The 23,795-nt window shown below is 44.4% G+C and overlaps 1 pseudogene; it reads left to right on the forward strand.

The window, feature by feature from the left end:
• Positions 1 to 458: 458 nt before the first annotated feature.
• Positions 459 to 577, forward strand: LOC120929825 (annotated as a pseudogene).
• Positions 578 to 23,795: the final 23,218 nt, after the last annotated feature.

A 23,795-nucleotide genomic window follows, 5' to 3' on the forward strand; every position in this document is an offset into this window, starting at 1 on the left:
CACAACGCCAGTGTACGTGAAAATTTGTCATAAAAGTGCTTGGATGTCTAGCCGGCAGTAGGGATGAGCCAAACACCCCCTCCCCCCGGTTCGGTTCGCAGCAGAACATGCCAACAGGCAAAAAATTTGTTCAAACACTGTTAAAGTCTATGGGACATGAACATGAAAAATCAAAAGTGCTAATTTTACAGGTTAATATGCAAGTTATTGGCATAAAAAGTGTTTGGGGACCCGGGTCCTGCCCCAGGGGGACATGTATCAATGCAAAAAAAGTTTTAAAAACGGAAGTTTTTTTCAGGAACAGTGATTTTAATAATGCTTAAAGTGAAGCAATAAAGTGAAATATTCCTTTTAAATTTTGTACCTGGGGGAGTCTTTAGTATGACTGCAAAGTAGCACATCTTTCCTGTGTTTAGAACAGTCTCTGCACAAAATGACATTTCTAAAGGAAAAAAGTAATTTAAAACTACACCACCCTGAATGCGCCCGCTCTCGTCTGATCTTGGAAGCTAAGCAGGGTTGGGCCTGGTTAGTACTTGGATGGGAGACCGCCTGGGAATACCAGGTGCTGTAGGCTTAAAAAAAAAAAAAAGATAGATTTTAAGGGACACTATACGCCAAAATAAAAAAAATAGCATGGGGTTCCCCTTAAAATCCATACCAGACCCTTATCCAAGCACGCAACCTGGCAGGCCGCAGGAAAAGAGGGGGACGAGAGACTACCCCCCTCCTAAACCGTACCAGGCCACATGCCCTCAACATGGGGATGTTCCCACAACCCTTGCCCGGTGGTTGTGGGGGTCTGCGGGCGGCTTATCGAAATCTGGAAGCCCCCTTTAACAAAGGTGAACTCCAGATCCCGGCCCCCCCATGTGAATTGGTAAGGGGTACAATACCCCTACCATTTAGAGAAAAAAAAGTGTGAAAATGTTAAAAACGACAGACTGCTTGGGACAAGTCCTTTAAAAAAAAAAAAAAAAAAAAAAACTATTCCAGCAATGTAATCCAGTCTCGATGTCCAGTGATGATCTCCATTCTCCATCGAGGAACTACGCACACGATACCATCTCCACTGGAGGCACCCGGCCGAATGACGTGCAAGCTGTTTGAAAGCTCTTTTATAACCGAGGGCAGGGCCACCCATGACATGTGACCCCCCATCCCTCTGATGCGTCACAGGAAACCCCTGTTGCATCAGAGGGGGTGGGGTCACCAGTCCACATAACGGGTGGCCCTGCCCTCGGTTATAAAAGAGCTGTCAAACAGCTTGCGTGTCATTCAGCTGGATGCGTCTGGTGGAGGCGGTATCGTGTGCTTCTTTCATCACTGGAGAATGGATCATCGCTTTTCCTGCAGCCTGCCAGGTTGCGTGCTCGGATAAGGGTCTGGTATAGATTTTTGGGGGAACCCACTCCATTTTTTTTTTTTTTTTTATTTGGCACTGGGTTCCCTTTATTAGACCCATAGATCCAAACTAGACCTTTATGTTCCTTATAGATTATAGATTATACACAATTTTTGTTTAGGAAGTCAAAAAATCTGTTTAGAAGTTTGTGTCCAACTATAGCACAAAAATATTGTCTATGGGCCAAATCCACAAAGATCGTGCCTAACTTAATTTTTTCCATTTAAGTTACACTGCCTTAAAATTTCTACCCAAGTGCCCGATCCACAAAGCACTTACCTAGAAATTTTGGGCTGTGTAACTTAAATTCCGCCATCGCAAGGCGTTCCTATTCAAATGGGGGCGATTCCCATTTAAATTAGGCGCGCTCCCGCGCCGGCCGTACTGCGCATGCTTGTGACGTCATTTTCCCGACGTGCATAGCGCGAAATTGCGTTACGCCGAGCTTTGTGGATTGCGACGGGTCAATAAAGTTGCGTCGGGAAAAAAAAAAGATACGGCGGGAAATTTTTTTTCAAAATTTAAAAAAAATCGCGTCGCTGGACAGAAAGGTCTGCATTTACATGGTGTACTAACTTTACACCATGTAAAAGCAGCCCTAATTTTGCGCATGCAAACTAAAACTTACGGAGAAAAAACGAAGCTGAAAAGCTTTGTGGATCTCCGTAAGTGCTAATTTGCATACCCGAGGCGGCATTTCAACACAAAATGCCCCCAGCGGCGGATGCGGTACTGCATCCTAAGATCCGGCAGTGTAAGTCCCTTACACATGCCGGATCTTCTGCCTAACTATGGAAAACTGATTCTGTGGATCAGTTCCATAGTTAGGAACAGGGATACGATGGCGTTACAGCAATTACGCCGTCGTATCCCTTTTGTGGATTTGGCCCAATATACCTATGCCAGAAGAGGCTATGGATGTGGATCAAGGCACCAGAAACTGTATTTCCAATTGGGGGTGACACCATATTTTACCGCACCAGGTGACACCAACCCTAGTGACGCCACTGGTGAGGCTGACGAGGACTAGAAAGGACTGTAATCTTCCCTGTGGGTTTGAGTTTTCCACTAATGCAGGAGGAGGCATGTCTTTTAGCAATGGCTAAATTATCTGACTCTGGTGTCCATTTATGAAGCAGTGAACAGCGGTGATCCCAAGGATCACCACTGATCACAGTCCATAAACAGTTTATGAAACAGAGATAATCGGGGGGAGAAGTGTTTGAACTTGTTCTCCCGACGATTATCTCCACACACAGAGAATCCTCATAGACTGACACAGTAACGGCCAGTTTATGAAGCTGTGATCTGAGCACTTCACTGGTGATCTGTGTCACAATTCACACTCCCCGATTCACCATCTCAGAGCTGGTGAAGCGGGGAGTGAAGAGGGAATCCGGGGGATCTGAGGAGGAAGGATATATATATATATATATATATATATATATATATATATATATATATATATATATATATATATATATATATATATATATATATATATATATATATATATATATATATATATATATATCTATATATATATATATCTATATATATATATCATATGTGTGTGTGTGTATATACATGTATATATAATGTGTGTGTGTATACATATATATATTATGTAGGGGGGCTCATTATTTTAATTACATTAACCACGCCGTCTGTCAGTGTACTGAGCGGTGATAATTTATCACTGCTCAATAAACTGACATCTCGGTGTTTCAGTAAATTTCTGGTACTGAAATCTCGTAAAGTCGCACAAGATTCAAGTATCAGGGGCCGTTCTCCACTGTTTGAAGCATTGGTAGATAACTTCACTCCTCCAAGGGTGAAGCGATCTACTCCGCTTGATAAACAGGCACACAGAGGAGAAAAATCTCCTCCGTGAATGTCGGAGAACGAAGCAGTGAATAGATTTCACTGCTTCATAAAAGGACACCTTTGTTTTTTGTTATTTGTAGCAGTACTCTAACCCTTGTTTATCACTGTACTCCTATCCCGTTCACTCCAGGGGCACCAGGGGTGTGATACCTTTCACATTTAACACCAAATATAGCTCACAGGATTCTCCCAAGCATGTCATTTGAAGAATTTGTTTTTCTCATGTCGTCCTCAAAGTTGCTTAAAATGGAGAGTTCTTATACTGCTTCTTAAAATATTTTTTCCCTTTGATACATGTTCTCATAACAATACCCAGCTCCCCATGGTTTTTTTTTCAAATCTTATCTTATAATGCCGCATACATACGATCGGTTTGTCTGATGAAAACGGTCTGATGGACCATTTTCATCAGACTAACCGATCGTGTGTGGGCCCCATCGGTTTAACTAACCGATTAGAAAAAAACAATCGTCTGTGGGCACGTCCATTGGTTAAAAATCCACGCATGCTCAGAATCAAGTCGACGCATGCTTGAAGCGTTGAACTTCATTTTTCTCAGCATGTCACTGTGTTTTATGTCACTGTGTTCTGACACGATCGTTTTTTCAACTGATGTTGTGTAGGCAAGACTGATAAAAGTCGGCTTCATCGGATATCTGATGAAAAAATCCATCAGACCGTTTTCATCGGATGAATCGATCGTGTGTACAGGGCATTAGAGTTCTAGTTTAAAAGTATAGGTTACTTTGTATGATATACATAATGGCGTGGGTGGGTATAAAACGACTTGTATCATTGTTTGATATGCAAGATTTATCTCTTATGTCGAGGGTACATATTCCTCAATGCGCAATAAGTACCTATTTTGGTATTCAGAGAATTTTGATTTTGTTTTAACTAGTCATGTAATCTGGTTTTCTTAGGGGAGGTCACATTTATGTATAATGTTTGTAGTATTAACACTAAGCATGTAAAAAAAGAACAAAAGGGAGAAAAAGGAGAAAAGAAAAAAAAGGAAGTGGGGGGGGGGTGCGGATCTTTAGTTGAAGAGAAAATATAAACCAAAGTTGGCTGTTGATAATCTCTTGCCTATTCGCTTTGAAAATTACTAAAACTGATTTTCAAGATGGGGTCCCCATTGACTTTAATAAGGTTTAGATTACAGCTCGCAGTTTGAAGAATTTATGATGAGTTCATGAGTGGCCCATGAATTAAATCCAAGCATTTTTGCTTATTACTGCAATTAGTGGTGTAAAACGAACACTATGAACCAGCACAAAAATTGAGCTTTACCCAAGCTTTTGTAAAGACAACTACTTTTTCTTCTTTTAAATATCCGTTAATACTAAAGTAAATTTAGAGGTTTATTGATTGCGTTTTATTGGTAGTTGCAATTCATTTACATTTTATTAAAAAAATATTTTGAGAGACAGGATAACTGTATTATAAATGATGATACTACAACATTAGGATCTAGCTTAAGTGTATGTGGTGAGACTTTTGGAACATCAATTGCATTATTCATAATGCAGACTTATTATTCTGTACTAGTGCACTTCATTCTAAATTGATCTGTTTGTCTGAAAAGGAATGTGTATTATCTTTTCTGATCTATCGCTCTACCTATATATCTCTTTGCCCCTTTTTTCTTTTCTTGCTAGATGTCTGGTTCCAAAACCGAACAGTCTTTTTAAAGAATGATGACCTTTTTTTTTTTTTACTTGATTTAAAAAATGTACAGTGTATATGCTTTGTCAAAAAAAATTCTGACAGGGAATCCTAATGCTAACTTCTGAATATGGTGGCTGACATTAAAGCCAAAGACTTTATTAAACTGTTGAATTATGCTTGTGACTTGATTTTAAGTGCTGCTATTATCTCAACCTCAGCGCAAACAATTTATCATTTAAATGTCTTCATAAGTAGTTTTCCAGGCATAGGGTGGTATTCCCGTCAACTATACTTTTAATTGGTGCTTGGAACCTTTAAAACAAAGTTATTATTTTAGTTTGCACATAAAATATGCAATGTGTTTAAATAAACAACTTAATGCAATCATAGAATGAGACCAGAGTTATACCATTATACAATTTTGAGATTGTGTGTTTTTTCATGATCCCACATCGTGTAAGTGCATAGCGGGCTCGCGCTTGTGACTGGCAGTTGCAATCACCGCCGGCCACGAGCCATTGCGGGCACGAGAGGCAGAACAAGGACATCTGTGTGTGCTTGTAAACACACACATCCTTGTTCTGTTCTGAGAGGCAATGCAGATTGTGAGTTCCTATGAGCTGGGAACCACGATCTGTCATCTCCTATAGTGAGTCCCCTCCCCCTACATTTGGAAAACACAATAGGGAAAAAACACAATTATCCCCTTGATCGCCCCCTAGTGTTAACCCCTTCCCTGCCAGTGACATTTACACAGTAATCGGTGCATTTTTATAGCAATAATCGCTGTATAAAAGCCAATGGTCCCAAAAATGTGTCAAGTGTCTGATATGTCTGACATAATGTCGCAGAAAGAACCAATACGTGGCCGAGAAACGGACCCGGTATCTAGATTGACATCCGGCCCTTGGGTGTCCATACAGCCACAGGTAGTGATCTGGTCCCTGCCAAAATCCGTCTATAAGCATCCCAAGGCTGGCGGAAACTCGGAGCAGGATGAGGGAGAGGGGGAAAAAGGATGGAAAGAATGGGGTTGATCAAGGAAGGGAGACTTGATACAAAAGGCTGCCATGCACAACCCAAGTCGGAGGTGCAGGTATAGCCCATCTCTCCACACCATATAGCCCCTCCAAATCGCACAGCATATTCACAGTACAATAAACCTTAATGTACACAAATATAACATGCAAAATGTATGCTAATCAAAACGGTGCACAACCAAAGAATAAAGTAGCAGAAAGTTAAAAAAAATATATCTGAATTACAAGTATGTATAAGTATATAACAATATAAACAAAATGAATTATATTAGAGAACTATATAATTGGGGGTTATTTGACCTGAATATATTTCTTGTGGATCCTGGGATGGTATAAGGACGGACCAAACAGATGAGAATGAACCAAAGTTCAGTTTCATCGGACCAAACCGACCGTGTGTATAGGCCATCGGTCTGTTTTCCTTGGGTCCAAAATTTTAAAACATGCTTCAAAACCGAACCGATGGACCGATGCCCCATCAGACCAAACCGATGGTTAGTACAGAAAAGCATCGGTTCAAAACCCGCGCATGCACAGAATCAAGTCGACGTATGCTTGGAAGCATTGAACTTCGTTTTATTCAGCACGTCGTGTGTTTGACGTCACCGCGTTCTGACCCGATCAGATTTTGGACTGACGGTGTGTACACATATCAGGCCGTACGGCCACTTCAGAGGTGAACCGATGAAAATGGTCCGACGGACCAGTCACATCGGTTTGGTCCGACCGTGTGTACAAGGCCTAAGAGTGGCAGTGAACAACCAAGCAAAATAAAGGGAGAGGGGACAAATAGAATGGAAATAAATGCCAGGGGTCCTAACAAAAAACTTGGGATCACATCCAGTAGAGACACTAAACAATTATGGGTTTGATATACTGAAATATATACTAGTCTAATACATAAATACATAAACTAATCCATAGCTATAGAAACTATTTAAAACTGATATATTAATTTAAACCCGGATATTTAATGTCATCTAAAATGTGTATCCACTTAGTTTCAAGCTTTAGCAAGGTAACGTCAATTCCTCTGCCCCGGTCATGTAAGAGTACATGTTCAAGTGCGGCAAAACGAACCAGGCTAAAGTCAAAATCGTGTTAACACCCAATATGTCTATTGAGAGCAGTGGTGGTCAAAAGTTTGAACAATGGCATAATGTGATCCTTAATTCATTTAGCCACTTCAATACCAGGCACTTGCGCCCCTTCCTGCCCAAGCCAATTTTCAGCTTTCTGCGCTATCGCTGTTTAACCACTTGCCGCCCGCCAATGACAATTTGACGTCGGCAAAGTGGTTGTAGAATCCTGACTGGACGTCATATGACGTCCTCAGGATTCTCAGCCGCTGCGTGCCCCCGGGGCGCGCATCGCGGCGATCGTTGTTGCGGGGTGTCAGTCTCACACCCCGCAACACCGATCTCGGTAAAGAGTCTCTCACAGAGACTCTTTACCACGTGATCAGCCGTGTCCAACCACGGCTGATCACGATGTAAACAGGAAGAGCCGTCTGGCTCTTCCTCACTCGCGTCTGACAGACGCGAGTAGAGGAGAGCCGATCGGCGGCTCTCCTGACAGGGGGGGTTCGCGCTGATTGTTTATCAGCGCAGCCCCCCCTCGGATCGCCACATGGACCACCAGGGATGCCCACCAGGGAAGGGCAAAACAAAAAAAAGTCAAAAAAATAATAATAAAAGTCTGAAAAAAAAAGATGCCAATCAGTGCCCCCAAATGGGCACTGACTGGCAACAAGTAAATCAGTGACGCCCCACAGTGCCCATCAGTGCCACCCCAGTGCCCATCAGTGCCACCCCAGTGCCCATCAGTGCCACCCCACAGTGCCCATCTGTGCCACCCCACAGTGCCCATCTGTGCCGCCCATGAGTGCCTATCTGTGCCGCCCATGAGTGCCCATCTGTGCCGCCCATGAGTGCCCATCTGTGCCGCCCATGAGTGCCCATCTGTGCCGCCCATGAGTGCCCATCTGTGCCGCCCATGAGTGCCCATCTGTGCCGCCCATGAGTGCCCATCTGTGCCGCCCATGAGTGCCCATCTGTGCCGCCCATGAGTGCCCATCTGTGCCGCCCATGAGTGCCCATCTGTGCCGCCCATGAGTGCCCATCTGTGCCGCCCATGAGTGCCCATCTGTGCCGCCCATGAGTGCCCATCTGTGCCGCCCATGAGTGCCCATCTGTGCCGCCCATGAGTGCCCATCTGTGCCGCCCATGAGTGCCCATCTGTGCCGCCCATGAGTGCCCATCTGTGCCGCCCATGAGTGCCCATCTGTGCCGCCCATGAGTGCCCATCTGTGCCGCCCATGAGTGCCCATCTGTGCCGCCCATGAGTGCCCATCTGTGCCGCCCATGAGTGCCCATCTGTGCCGCCCATGAGTGCCCATCTGTGCCGCCCATGAGTGCCCATCTGTGCCGCCCATGAGTGCCCATCTGTGCCGCCCATGAGTGCCCATGAGTGCCGCATACCAGCGCCGCCAATCAGTGCCACCTCATCTGTGCCCGTCAGTACTACCTTGTCGATGTCCATCAGTGCCATTTCATCTGTGCCCATCAGTGCCACCATATCAGTGCCCGTAATTGAAAGAGAAAACGTACTTATTTACAAAAAAAATACAGAAAAAAATAAAAACGTAATTTTTTTCAAAATTTTCGGTCTTTTTTTAGTTGCGCAAAAAAAATCGCAGAGGTGATCAAATACCACCAAAAGAAAGCTCTATTTGTGGGTAAAAAAGGACGCCAATTTTGTTTGGGTACAGTGTAGCATGACCGCGCAATTGTCATTCAAATTGCGACAGTGCTGAAAGCTGAAAATTGGCTTGGGCGGGAAGGTGTATACGTGCCCTGTATGGAAGTGGTTAAATGACAATTGCGCAGTCATGCTACACTGTACCCAAACAGAATTAACATTTTGTTCCCACAAATAGAGCTTTCTTTAGGTGGTATTTGATCACCTCTGGGGATTTTAATTTTTGCTATACAAATAGAAAAAGACTGAAAATTTTGAAAAAAAATATTCTTTTTTTTTTTTTTCTTTTATAATATTTTCTAAATAAGTATGTTTTCTCCTTCACTGATGAGCACTGATAAAGAAGCACCAATGTGGTGGCGCCAATGAGGTGGCACTGATATGCGGCATTGATGGGCATGGTAGGCGGCACTGATGGGTACTCATGGGTGGCACTGATAGGTGACACTGGGCACTGAAAGGCTGCAATGGTGGGTACTTATGGGTGGCATTGGTAGGGGGCACTGATCACTGATAGGCGGCACTGATGGGCATCGATACATGGCACTGATGGGCACTAATGGGCACTGACATACGGCACTGATATTCAGCACTGATGGGTATCCCTGGTGGCACTGGCAGGGATTTTGAATGGGCACTGGTGGCCAGCTGCCTGGGCATTAATTTGCAGCTGCCTTGGCACCGATTGGCATTCCCTGGTGGTCTAGGGGGCATACCTGGTGGTCCTGTGCGGTGATCCGAGGGGGGGGCTGCGCTGATAAACTATGAGCACAAACCCCCCTGTCAGGAGAGCAGCCAATCGGCTCTCCTCTACTCGCGTCCAACAGACGTGAGTGAGGAAAAGCCGATCTGTGGCTTTTCCTGTTTACATTGTGACCAGCCGTGATTGGACGCGGCTGATCACGTGGTAAAGAGCCTCCGCCGGAGGCTCTTTACCGAGATCAGTGTAGCGGTGTATCAGACTGACACACTGCATCATCGATCCCCGCGATGCGCACCCCCCCTGGGTGCGTGGCGGCTGTTATCCTGCAGGACGTCAATAGACGTCCGGTCAGGATAACTAAACCACTTCCCGGACGTCAATTCACTATTGACCGGGCAGAAAGTGGTTAAGAAAAGTGCTTTTTTATTTTAATTTTTTTTACCAAAAATATGTAGAAGAATACGTATCGGCCTCAACGGAGATAAAAAATAAATGGGATATTTAATATAGCAAAAAGTAAAAAATATTGTGTTTTTTTTTTCAAAATTGTCGCTCTTTTTTTTTTTATAGCGCAAAAAATAAAAACCGCACAGGGGATAAAATACCACCAAAAGAAAGCTCAATTTGTGGGGAAAAAAGGACGTTAATTTTGTTTGGGAGCCACGTCGCACGACTGCGCAATTGTCAGTTAAAGTGACGCAATGCCAGAAGCTAAAATTTAGTCTGGGCAGGAAGGGGGTGTATGTGCACAGTAGGCAAGTGGTTAAAACATCAGGTATGATGTATCGATCAGGTAGTGTAAAAGTTAGGGTTAGGCTTACAGATAGGGTTAGGGTTACAGTCTGTAACCCTAACCCTGGAAATGGATGGACAGCCGCACTCCAAAGGAGTAGTCTTTATTAATAAAAACTGGACATGCAAATCCAAAAATACAGTCACATGAGGGGACAGCCGACGCGTTTTGCACACTGTTAGTGCTTAGTCATGGCTGATGTACAATTAAAACATGATAAAATGTATATGGTATCTGCACCAAACATTGTGTTGTGTGTGTGTGTGTGTGTGTGTGTGTGTGTGTGTGTGTGTGTGTGTGTGTGTGTGTGTGTGTATATATATATATATATATATATATATATATATATATATATATATATATATATATATATACAGGTGTTAAATTTGCTATACACATATATTTACATATGTGTGTAAAAAACACTTTTTACACACGCAATATGTTTTTTATATATAGGCTTCACATAACTTAATTTATGATTTGAGGTTTTGCATCCTGCAAAGTTTTGCAGGGCTACCTTTTATATATAAATCCACGTATTTAAAAGATGGTTACATACACATATTTGTACACACATTTATATATTCTTTTTTCACTTTATTTTCTTTTTGAAAACATGGTTTTCTACGGTGTGTGTGTGTGTGTGTGTTTTTTCCAACTATTTACACTGCTGATTGGGTATGCTGCTGATTGGCTGGAATGTGTCTGCTGACTGTGAGGTAGAGGGTCAAAGTTTGCTCAATGTTGATTATTGTTAATTAATAGGAGGCGGGTCGAACATCGCATATGTTCGCCAGTGGCGAACGCGAACAAGCGAAAATCACCGCAAACTATTCGCCGGCGAACCGTTCTATACATCACTAGTTACCAGACTGTCCCTTTTATAGAGTGTGCTCTTCGGTATGTGATATCGGGTAAGGCTTTATGTACTTTTTAATGGTGCTATTGGCGGTAAGTAAAGGCCAGAATTTAGTTAGAATACTCCTCATCTGATCATGTTTGGATAGTGTTTGGAGTATTTTGTGATGATACGAACAGGTTGATTTTCATTTGAATGTTTATTTGAATGGATTAGATCCTTTCTGTTCAATTTGATTACTTTTTGAATGCTCAAAAAAGATCTACTATACCCTCTTTGATGTCATAGTAACTGACTATAAGGAATGCTATCCAGCAGTGGTTGGGGATGTGCACTGCTGGCGTGCAGAATTGTGTCACCTGAAGAAGGCTTACGATAAAGTGAGGAACATAGAGTTCCATCAGCATCAACAAGAATTTGTAGGTCAAGAAAATTGGCACACTTGGTTCCCATAGCCACCCCCTGTACCTGGAGGAAGTGGGAGGAACCAACCCTAAAAATATTTTGTTAGGATGAACTCCAATAGCTAAAGGACAAACTGTCTGTAAAGATCAGACATAGGTCCACGTTCTTTGAGTTGGGTATGAATAACCTCAATTCCCTTTTTATGTGGGATGGAGTTATAAAGACTCTCTACATCTAGAGCTACCAAATAAAAAAAAGGGGGGGGAAACTCTGCGCTTAACCCACTTACAAGTGAGGAAAAATTTATATATGACCTCTAAATAGAGGAAGGAATAAAAAAATGAGTGAAAAAATAATTTAAATAGGGGAGTGCTGCTGCCTATTCAAAAGCTCAAATACTTAAACTTCAAAGACATACATACAAAAAAGAAATAAGCGCGCAACTCCAAACATTTAAATGTGCAATCACAAGGGAGTGAAATAATGTTATATCAAAGCCATAAAGTGATAAAAAAAGGGTTCTGTTGATACACCCTGTACCAGGTGAACAAACAAGATATAAATAAACCCAAAATGAATAAAAAAAGAAGGGGTAATTGAGTGATCAAAGTCCTCAAAAAAATATATCAAAGAAAATCCTGACCACCAGATACTTCCAAGCAATAGTTCATTAATCGCTGCAGACTTTAACCCAAAATCTTGAAGAAACTTGAATCTTTATATTCAGCTGAAGAAATATAAATACTGACTCTTACCCAATCGTTGGACCCCGGTTTTAAGGAGGTCAGATGAGCTTGTGCATTAGCCTGCCGGCCCCAGGTGTATAATCAACTATCTTGGGGAGGAGTGCTTCTATCTTGCAAGAAGGAAGAGAAAAGGCTTCAGCTGTCTTTCCAGGCCGTATGACACAAGAAGAATGGTAGTCAGATTTCAGTTTTCAGCTTGGAAGATGCGGGATAATAAATTCTGAACACGTAGACTCAGTGGAAATGGAGGGAGAAAAAATAGATCCTCATAGTGTAGTATATCCAAAGAATTTATTTAAAAAAAAAACACTTTAAAAACTTCACAGCAGGCACTAATCCACTTTTAAAATTCTCACAGCAAGTCACTTCATCATAAAAAACTCAGGATAGAAAAGAAAAAAACGGCATAAAAAAAAAATATATTGTAAATAAAATATACAGCCAAGGAACGAACCGAAGAGCTGTAATATATGAGTGTGATGGCGTTTTAAGAATAACTCCACCCGACATGTTTTTCCATAACTGGCTTCAACTGGGAAAGGAGTTGGGTATGAATAACCTCAATTCCCTTTGTATGTGGGATGGAGTTATAAAGACTCTCTACATCTAGAGCTACCAACCAGGTATTTGTGGGAATTTGTTTACCATCTAGATTGCAGAGTACATCTGTTGTGTCTTTAACATAAGAGAATAGGGAATAGAATTTGTCTACCAAGTCGCTCGCTTTCTCGGTTAAACCCTGGCAGCCTGATATTATAGGTCATCCAGAGGGATGCTCCAGTGACTTTGTGTACTTTGGGTAAAGTGTAGAACATGGGTTCATTAACATTGAGATAACTCCAAGTATTTAAGTCAATAATGCCCTGTTGGTAGGCTTTGAAAATTAAGCTATCGTACTCGCATGTAAAGTTTTCCAGTAAAGTCTTGGATCGATGGATTGAGCACTTATAGGAAACATTGAAGTTAAGGTAGGTTCACTTACCCTTCTGGTGATAGAAGTGGAGAGGGAAGAAGGTGCAGGTAAAGTGGTGCAGAGTGCGTGGGTGGATTGCGCATAGAAGTGTTAGATAGTCTATCCATAAAGGGTGTGGACAAGTGTGCATTGGTGAAAATAGTACGGACCACAGAGGGTCGACGGATTAGAGTAGGTCCGAAAGTGTGGTGGATTGAGTCCGTGGAGGTACGATCCCCCTTTATTTTTTTAGGAATTCTATCCTGAGAAAGGTCACGATAAGTCAATGAAGTGCTAGAAGAGAAAGAAAGCAAAGCTGCATTAGGCACATCATTGTCTGCTTTGGGTACATCAAAGTTTGGGGGTTTAGTGGTTGGTTTATTATAAGTAGTTTGGTTCCATCTATAAGCGTAACCATTTTCATGGGCAGATTTATCTCAAAGGAATTTTCCCTAGGTCGTCTTTCAGGACAGGCACCTTAGAGAGATCCCGGCTCCTCCCCATTCAAGAAACACCGCCTTCCTTTAGAAGTTTAAAGCCTCATCCTCCCACTGGCCCATCAGTTATGGTGTTTCCTCCGGCGGGGAGACACCGCAGTGGAACCAGAGCTGATGGCTGAAGAGGCTGAGGCATATTAGAGAAGATATAGAGATATTCGAGAATCTCTCCCTGTATTAGTTTTAAATTTGGCACCAGGTAAAGCGAGGGTGCTAATTACCTTTTACGGCGTAGTGCATCTCAGCGACGCTTCGGGGAGCTGTTGTCGGCTGGGAGGTCCGTTTTTCTCCTGTCCAGGGGGGCGCTGTGAGCAGGATCCAGGTCCATCCCCGTGTCTACAGCAGTCGCGAGCTTGGAGGCTGGGCCGGATGACGGGCGACGTCAGTTCCGGCGGGGGGGGCGGGAGGATCCTGCACACAAGGCCGCGTCTTCCGGTTCCGGCCTAGAAAACAGACCCAGCATTTGGCTGGTGCGGCCCTTCCTACTGCTGGTGTGTGAGCGCTTCGGAGGCCAGTGACCACCATTCCTCAGAGCGGGAAATGTCGGAGGCAGAGGCTTCTAAGGCAGCTCCTAGAGACAACGGCACCAGCCAAGCTAAGGTCAGTGGAACCCTGGGGTGGTGTTCCCTTACCAAAATCCCCATTGGCTCCACGGGTGTATTTCCCTCCTGGTGGTCGGTGGGGAGGGGAGTGGTTCCCTGATGGTGGTTAGTCCTGGGGAAGGCACTCCTGGTGATCCCTGTTAAGAATGTTAGGGGGGCCTGCTCTAATGCTACTTCTCTCTCTTTTCTATTTTTTTCAGAAGTCCACAAATAAATCGCTCCATGGCTCTAAAAGGAAGTGCCCTGTGTGCAGAGCCACAATGTAAGAGACTTGAGGCAAGCCTCTCTGTAGGGAGTGTATTGAGGGACTAGTGAGGGAGCAGGCAGCAGAACAGGGGGTAGACTTGGCAGCCTCAGTGAAGGAGCTTTCAAGCATGTTTCAATCCTTTCAGGCACTGTTTGCTAACTTTCAGTTGCCCCAGCCCCAAAGCAATCCCCTTCCAGTGCAACAGGGGGTTTCACCTGTCCTAACGGAAATTCTCACTAGTAGTGCTGAAAAACTGGAAGGATCTGGAGAGGAAATTGAGGAAGAAGCAGGCAGCGCGCTTTCGGATTCTCAGGGAGAATCGAAGGCAGAGGGGGTGGACGGAGAGTCCACAAAAACCTCACGGTACAAGCTCTCTCTGGAGGAGGTGGAGGATCTTTTAGGAGCTATCCACACCACTCTGGGGATTCAGGAGGAAAGGAAGCCGCTGTCCCTGCAAGATCAAATGTACAGGGGCTTGGGGGAACAGAAGAGGAAGGTGTTCCCGGTCCATGATGTTCTGATCGATGCCATCAAAAAAGAATGGCAGGATCCGGAGAGGAAACCTTTTTTCTCGAAAGCGTTGAAGAGAAGGTTTCCTTTTGCGGAGGGAGAAACCCTAATTTGGAACAAGTCCCCCAAACTAAATGCGGCTTTTTCCCAGGTCTCTAGACACACAGACCTGGCATTTGAGGATATGGGGGTCCTCTCCAATCCCATGGACAAGAGAACGGATTCTCTTTTAAAGTCCTGGGACTCCTCTCAGGGTAATCTTAAACCTGCTATGGCAGCCACGGTGGTGGCTCGCAATTTGGAATATTGGCTTACTCAGGTAAAGGCACATATTGAAGCAGGTACAACAAAGGAGACTATTCTCTCTTTTCCCATGCTGCTAAAGGGTGTGGCTTATCTGGCAGACGCCTCAGCGGAATCAGTGCATATGTCCGCAAGATCGACAGAACTGTGTAACTCGGCTAGAAGAGCCTTGTGGCTTAAAACGTGGCAGGGTGACAGTGCTTCCAAAGTAAAGCTATGGTATTCCTCTCACAGGGGACTTATTGTTTGGTCCTGGTTTGGAGGCTGTCTTGGATCGGACTGCCGACAAAAAGAAGGCATTTCCCATCAAAAATAAGTTTGGGGAACAATCAAAAAAGAAGTTTCGATTTCGAGGGAAATCGGAAGCCCCTAAGACAGGTCTCCAGAAGAAAGGTTGGGGACATAAGGGGAAGGGCCGAGGAGGGGCAATTTTTCACCGTCCTGAACAGCCCAAAAAGACCCAGTGACAGGGTAACAGTGGGAGGAAGGTTGGGGGCCTTCCTCCCACAGTGGGAGATGATCACCTCCAACCAATGCATCTTGGGGATCATCAGAAGGGGCTACAGGTTGGAATTTTCAAATCCCCCCTCTTGGACTGTTGGTTACCAACTTGCCGAGGTGTGTGGAAAAATCTTTGGCCCTCCTTTCCTCCCTGCAGGAGTTGGAAGAACAGGAGGTGGTTGTACAGGTCCCAACCCCAGAGATAGGCAGAGGCTTTTAATTCCACATTTTTGTGGTTCGCAAACCCTCGGGAAAATTCAGGCTCATCCTAAATCTGAAGCCCCTGAATGTTTCCGTCAGGTACATGAGATTTTGAATGGACTCAATCTGTTTGGTAAAAGCTCTTCTTCCACCAAACTGCTTTATGGCTTCAATCGATTTAAAAGATGCGTACCTACACATCCCCATAGCGGAGGACCATCAGAGGGTCCTAAGGCTAGCAGTAAATACCGGGGAAGAGGTACTACACCTGCAGTTCAGAGCTCTCCCTTTCGGCCTATCATCTTCCCCCCGCATCTTCACCAAGGTGATGGCGGAGGTTTTGGCTTTCCTGCGACTCTCAATCTCAATAGTCGCATACCTGGACGACCTGCTCCTGTTCGCCCCTTCCCCAGAGCAGCTGAACCGGGATCTGCGGGTAGCAAGGGACATCCTGGAAACTATAGGATGGCTCATAAACCTAGAAAAATCCAACCTGGTTCCGTCCCAAAAGGTGTCCTTCCTGGGATACATATTGGATTCAACAGGGAAAAGGGTTTTTCTTCCCCCAGAGAAGGTCCAGAAGGTAGACAAAGCCATGTTGTTTCTTCAGGGCAGTGGCCAGGTCTCAGTAAGAAAGGCTATGTCAGCCCTGGGGTTATTGACCTCCACACTTCCAGCAGTCCAGTGGGCGGGGCTACATTTTCATCCTCTCCAACTTTTCATTTTGAGGGTCTGGAAACAGTCAGGGGTCATTGGACTCCCTGATTTCGGTCCCAGGTCAGATCAAACGGTCCCTCTGGTGGTGGAGAAAGGGAGCAAATTTTTCCCAGGGTCTGGAGTGGATTCTGCCAGTATCCAAGACGGTCACAACCGATGCCAGCGGCACAGGTTGGGGAGCACACTTGGGTCCCAGATGGGTACAAGGTACCTGGGAGACAAGGGATGCAGAGAAGTCCTCCAATTGGAGGGAGCTGAGGGCAGTAGCTTTGGCACTCATCTCATTTCAGGGAGAACTTCAAGGGCACCACGTGCGAGTTCGCTCGGACAATTCCCCAGCAGGGGGGTACAAAGTGCAGCTCCCTCTGGATTCTGGTGGAAGCCATTCTCAAATGGGCCGAGCGCAATGTCCTGTCCCTATCAGCACTACACAAGGGGAACAGAACTTGATAGCGGACTTCCTCAGCAGAACAACGCTGAGGGAAGGCGACTGGACCCTGAATCAGGAGGTCTTCAGTATGATAGTCCAGAGGTGGGGGGTGCCTTGTGTGGACCTATTTACCTCAAAACAAAACACCAAAGTGGATCTCTTCTTTTCCCTAAGCAGGTGGGACGGAGCATTGGGGATAGATGCACTGGCTCAGAAATGGACATTTTCCAAGTGTTATGCTTTCCCCCCTCCGGTGTTAATCCCTGCAGTACTGAGGAAGTTTCAGCAGGAGAACACAATCCTCATTTTGATTGCCCCATATTGGCCCAGGAGATCATGGTTCTCAATCTTAAGAAACCTGGCCATAGAACCCCCCTGGATTCTACCGGTTCGGGACAACCTTCTCACTCAAGGTCCAGTCTGCTGCCCTCACATGGACAGGTGGAACCTTGCAGCCTGGTTTCTGAGGAGGAGTTATTGAGGGGCAAGTGTTTCTCTGATCGCCTTTTTGCGACCCTTTTAAGCTGTAGAAAAAGAGAAACGCAAACCATCTATCATAAGGTATGGAAACATTTCAATACCTGGTGCTCAGAAAGCTCCTTTAGTGTACAGAGTTCTGTAGCAGTACTAGAGTTCCTGCAGTCTGGGGCAGACAAGGGCTTAGCTCTTAGCACATTGAAGGGGCATGTGTCCGCGGTGAGCATTTATTTGGAGAAGAATCTAGCGATGGATCCTTGGATAGTAAGTTTTTTTAAGGCCTTAAATAGGCAGAGGCCAGTTGTAGTCGCCTTGTTCCCAGTGTGGGATCTTTCCTTAGTTTTGCAGGCCCTTACAGGAGAACCTTTTGAACCATTGGTGTCCTGCACCTCAAAGTTAATCACCCTCAAAACTGCATTTTTGGTGGCGATTACTACGGCTAGGCGAGTAAGCGAACTTGATGCCCTCTCGATTAGGGCTCCCTTTTTTCAGGTCTTTTCGGATCGGGTGATTTTTAAGACAGATCCGGCCTTTTTGCCAAAGGTGGCCTCAAAGTTTCACAGAGGCCAGGAGATTATTTTACCTACTTTTTGTTCGAACCCGGTGAGGGAACAAGAACATACCTTTCATAATTTGGACGTTAGAAGGTGCGTCCTTCGGTATTTAGAGAGCACTAAAGAATTTAGGAAGTCGGATTCCCTTTTTGTTTTGTTTTCAGGAGCCAGGAAGGGTTCCAGACCTTCCAGACGTACTATAGCCAGCTGGTTGAAAGCAGCTATTAGTCAAGCTTATGTGATAGGGGGATTAGAACCTCCAGAAGGGATCAGGGCACATTCTACCAGAGCAGTGGCAACTTCGCAGGCAGAATGGGCTGGTGCCTCTCCAGAGCAGATCTGCAGGGCGGCAACGTGGTCCAGCTTTGCAACATTTGTGAAACACTATAGATTGGACCTGCTGTCAGCACAGGACCAGGCCTTCGGTCGTAACGTGCTACAGGCAGTGGTCCCACCCTAAGGTAAGGAGCTCGCTTATCCTCTCTAAGGTGCCTGTCCTGAAAGACGATCTAGGGAAAAATTGAGTTACTTACCGGTAACGTCCTTTTCCAGGAGTCTTTCAGGACAGCACCGGTAACCACCCAGGTATCGAATATTGGAGGACTCATCACATAAGACCGTCGGGTAAGATGGAAAGTTTGTGTATGATGTATTCTTGTGTCTCCCCAGTTGGCCGGAGGTACTCTTGAAGAACTGATGGGCCAGTGGGAGGATGAGGCTTAAAACTTCTAAAGGAAGGTGGTGTTTCCTGAATGGGGAGGAGCCGGGATCTCTCTAAGGTGCCTGTCCTGAAAGACTCCTGGAAAAGGACGTTACCCGTAAGTAACTCCATTTTTCCTTCCTTAGCATTGATGACACCCATTGTGTACTCCTCGAGATAGACATGCAGGTCTTTATCCTGTTTAGTAAACCTCGGGGAAGCCAAATTGAGGGCATGGTCCTGATACCAATTATTTATCTGAAGATCAAGCTGATCAAGTTCAGATTCATACTGCTTGCATAAAATGGAAATAATTTGGAAGGAGCACGATTGGCGATATTGCTCCTGGAATTGTTTTAGTGAGTCATTGATCATTCTGACATAAAGAAATATCTGAATCCTCAGACTCCAATGAACAATCTGATTGTCAGAATATTTCTCAAAGTAAGGCCACCTATCGCCTTTCTTCCGCCCTTCGCCATCTGCCTCTGTACACATCTGCCCCCATTGGTGTGGGTCACATCCATCGATTCCACTCCATTGGTTACTGCTGGGCGTCCCGCCCACATCCTTCACAGCTCGTGACATCAGTCACGTGACACGATTGACGCCACCCGGCATTATGGGCATTGTAGGCCGTTCAACTTGGTCGTCAAGCATGTGTGGTGGCCGTCCTTTGTCCGCTCCCGGTCGGTGAGGTCACACGCCGATCGGGTGGGGGTATAAAGATTGGTACCTCCCAGCCTTTCATTTGCTGCACCTCTGGGGCACCGCTACATCACTCTTTTACACACAAGGTCAGTGTCATTTATAGGGCAGTCTTTTTGTATCTTTACCCTTTAGCCATCGGGCCTTTTTAATTATGCCAGCCTTTTTCTTTTTTCTCTTCCTTTTTATACTGTATTTTCATGTTCTAGGCTAAGTGTCCTCTTACACTCTGGGGAGTGTGAAGCATTTAGCCAGGCACTCCACAGTGTGTAATTAACTTTTGAGCAATTCTGAACTAATTTGGAAGCCTAGGTATGCACAGTACCTCTTTGGGTAAGTGAAAGTATTCATTTGGATATCTTTATGCGGTTTGGCTGGATCTAATTTTGGATAAAATCGTTCTCATAGTAGTATTGTATTTTTTCTTGATTCTGTATATCCAGCTACCTTAGCTTCATTTCAATTGATCAATCGGACATTTATTGGTTCTCACAGCCCCCCACTATCTGACTTCAGCTTTAATCATCGTGGGTAGCTATAGAGGCTGTTGGCCCCATACATGGGAGATATACTGTCTCTCTATGTGATGTAACTGTTTTCAATTTTCTTTTACTTTAGTATGAATCTGGTCCCCTTTCTGCCCTCTGCAGGTGGTATTGGGTTGCTGTCCTTGCGCTGACCCGGCCGCTTGGGGATATCTGGGTAGGTAGGGAAGAACTGTTTGGGGTTTTGGGGTGTTGATTTTTTTGGAGGGGAGACCCCTCATGCCGTGTCACTTCTCCAATATTGCACACCATATCCATATTATGTTATTACGCAGTGTTATTGTTCATGTTTAATATGTTGGTAAGACCTGGTCAATAAACTCAAATAAAGGCTGCTTGAGGCCTGGTCAATTGACCGTGGATCAAAGAGGGGGGGGGGGGAGTTGTTTGGGATTTTCAAGGCACTGATATGTAACAATGTAATAAAAAAGTGTAAATATTTATTTGACAAATTATAATACAGAAATTACAAGACATTTGGGACAAACTCCACAAATCAGATCGATCAGAAGACCATTTTGTCTAATCGGTGGAGTCGTGATCTCGACCGGTTTCGCAGTATAAAACTGCTTCTTAAGAGAGAGTCTACAAGATATACAGATAAAATATAGTAAAACAACAAGCATTTATGTACAATCATTTAATAAGAAAGGAATTTCATAGGGTCAGTGTTGCGCTTTGTAGGAGAGTCAAAAGACTACTCACCTTGGTTTACCAAAGTGATCATGCACCCGCTCAGGCAAAAACCCCCTAGGGCGCACGTGGGGGATAATAAGGACGGGCTCTGGTGAAAGAAGTTGATGGGTTAATCCTGACGGTTGGTGTACTTATAAGCGGTTATGCAAGAATAAAGAAGCCAGGGTCGGGTGGGGGAAGAGTGGGGGATTGTGAGGAGGGGAGGGGGAGGGGGGGGCATTCCCCACGAGCAGGGTGTCAGAATGGCTGGGTCCTAATTATATGAACAGGAAAACACTTCCTGGTCACTAGTTAAATTTATTTTACAGTTATTATCATTTATCCTTACGAAAAATTATTTTACGTTTAACGATGAATTATTTTTGCAAAACCAGGGTGTAGCGATGGGTACATCTTGAGCCCCAGCCTACGCCAATTTATATCTTGGCGGCTGGGAACGCTCACTTCATGCTAATGACATCTTTCGAAGATTTCTGGATCAGGTTTTACTTTGGTATAGATTTATAGATGATTTGTTTATTATTTGGACTGGCACCTCTGAGTCTTTGTTGGAATTTGTACGTTTGCTTAATATAAATGAATTTAATCTTAAATTTACCGTCCAATTTGATGACACTCGGGTCCCATTCCTTGACCTGACTGTCATCAAACAAAGTGAGGGCACTTTACATACAGACCTCTACCGTAAACCCACGTCTGGAAATACTCTATTATTCGCTACCAGTGCCCACCCCAAACCCTTAATTAGAAGTATTCCTTTTGCCCAATATTTAAGGCTACGCAGGAATTGCACATTATCCAGCGATTTCAAAAAAACAGGCAGATGCTTTAAGATCACGCCTACTTGATCGTGGCTATGCTCGAACAAACCTCAAAAAAGCCTATAACAGGGCTTGCTTACGCTCTAGGAATTCACTGCTTTATGATACATCTAAACAGAGGAATACAATCACCTCAGCCAACAATCCTGTACGCTTCATCACTACCTATTCTGCCCATCACAATGTCTTACGCGACATCCTCAATAGACATTGGCACATTCTTACTGACGATAGTACTCTGTCTAAACATGTGAAATTACATCCTGAAATGGTCTATCGCCGTGCATCTTCACTACGAGACCATCTCACTCAGTCACTATACACAAGAACGTCCGCCTCCCCCAGCACTTAGGGGAACTTACCAATGTGGCAATTGTCCGCGTTGCCCATGGGTGCTGGAGGGCAAACGGTTCATCTTACCCAACAATGAAGTCTTCTTCCCCCCTTTTCATGCTGACTGTGGTACGAGGGGTGTGGTTTATTTAATGGTATGTAATTGTAACGCCTTTTATGTTGGAAAAACAATTAGAGAATTTCGCCAGCGTATTGGCGACCATCTGTATGACACGGGAGCGGGTAAATTGACTACTATTGGACGGCATATAGGACTTTATCACAGATATGATGTGACCGTGGTACGATTTCTTATATTAGAGGTCATCCCACCACATCCCCGTGGTGGTGATTGGGATAAATCCATTCTCCAAAAGGAATGTTTATGGATAGAACATTTGAATGCCACGATCTATCCAGGTCTGAATGAAGTTAATTCATATAGGTCCTTCATATAGGTGGGATGTCTATGGATTAATTATTCATTCACTTGGATTTGTTTTAGTTCCGATAGGTTTGAGATATTCTTTTATCCTATCTTGACAATCAGAATAAATATACCCTCCTTCTTTTTCCAATCAATCCTATCTACTAACATCACCACTGTCATATGACCACTTGAAGTCTTAGTATTTCTATTCTCCAAATGCATATAGAGTTGCTAAGTATATTTTGGAGATATTTGTTACATTTCCTTTAAATGTCTCGCTCTGACTGTCGTTTCCCCGATTTTTGAATTATTCCTGTTTAAATGACTCCACAATGCAATGTATTGCAGGTATATCCCCCTGTTTACATCCACAAATAAAATGTTTGTGATATCTATATATTTATGATTATGTTGGTAATCCTTTCCTGTATGTCTCAATGTTGCGCCTTGTTAGCCCAGGACCTTGGTTACTTGATCGAGCCCGCCCTGGCCTCTCCCCCTCTCTTTTGATTGGCGCACGTCGGACCCTCCAGACCACGGGCTCCAATCGGAGCCCGCTGTTTGCAGCCCTGAACCCGACCTATGGTCATTGGGTCTTAGCACTGCAAGGCCGCGCATAGACGAATGCGCGCCCGTCTGGATGGTGAGTCGCGTCTACGTCACATCCACGTGACCTATGACGCGACTTGGGATATCCCATTTAAGCTGCTCCACGAGCAAGCCGAATGAGACGCACGGAGCTCTCCCTGGGGACGCGCTGACACTGCACATAACCTTGTAAGTACACACTATCCATACTGACTTTGCATTGTATGCTCTTGTGCCTTCTATTTTCCCCAGAAATTCATTTCCAAACCATTCGTTTGGTATCGTGTCTTTTTCTAGATTGGTCATTGCCTGTGTTTAACAACACCGGCTTTCCTGTCAACTTGCTGGTTCTCTGCATACACTCTTGTGTCACCCGCCCCAGTATCGTTTAAACTGATTGTTATAACCTGTACGGTAAGCTAGTCTAAATTAACCCATCCCACTCCAGCACAAATCATCACTTCCTGGTGTCCCATTTTTTACTTATCAGCATTTCTGGTTGTCCTAATTAGTTTTCGTTTTGGGTACTTTTGTTTCCTCATTCTTCAATCCCTGCTCTTGCCTTCTAATTTTGTTTTTCTTTTTTCTCTTTTTTTCCCCCTCCATCCCTCTTTAACTAATTAATCCCTCTTCAAAAACTTATTTTTCCCCCTTATTTATCTTGTAGACTTTCTCCTGAAGAAGCAGTTTTATACTGCGAAACCGGTCGAG

Source organism: Rana temporaria, chromosome 2 (assembly GCF_905171775.1).
Source record: "Rana temporaria chromosome 2, aRanTem1.1, whole genome shotgun sequence".
NCBI lineage: Eukaryota > Metazoa > Chordata > Amphibia > Anura > Ranidae > Rana > Rana temporaria.